Here is a 587-nt window from a genome sequence, read left to right as displayed (position 1 = left end):
TGCATACAAAATCTAAGGCTCCTGCAAGGAGTAGAATTGGGGTTGGGGAGAACCAGAGAGGAGGATTTGGCTTATTACTCCTTAGATTATATTTGACTTACTACTCATTGGATGTGAATATCTCTATATTGTTAATCTAGCTCTGTACTCCTATACTACTTCTATACTACTTTTTAAAATAAACTTAATTTTGATTTATAGTTTTAAAAAACTTTAAAAAGAATAAATTCACTGTGTCAGTTAGGTTCCCCAAGAAGCAGATACTGAGAGAATTGGGAATGCAGGTGGTTTATTGGAGGATAAGCCAGGGCAAGATACAAATAGAAGGGGAAGAACTGGGCAGGGGAAGCCTTCAGACCACCAGGAAGATCTCTTACCCATGAAAAGAAGGGGGAAAAGGGTTGGGTAAGGGAGCCTCAGACCACAATGCAGATCTGGCAAAGCCATGGCCAAACCAACGGGAGCTATAGAGCACACACTATCTGGGGGATACCTGGGGAGAGTGTGGCCTTGGCTGGAAAACTGAGGTGGATCCAAAGGTGCTAGCAGCTGGAGGCTGTCACCTACCTTGCAGCTGGACAGCACTG

The sequence above is a fragment of the Propithecus coquereli genome, unplaced genomic scaffold, assembly GCF_000956105.1.
Source record: "Propithecus coquereli isolate 6110/MARCELLA unplaced genomic scaffold, Pcoq_1.0 Scaffold252, whole genome shotgun sequence".
Lineage (NCBI taxonomy): Eukaryota > Metazoa > Chordata > Mammalia > Primates > Indriidae > Propithecus > Propithecus coquereli.
This window is presented reverse-complemented; position numbering follows the sequence as displayed.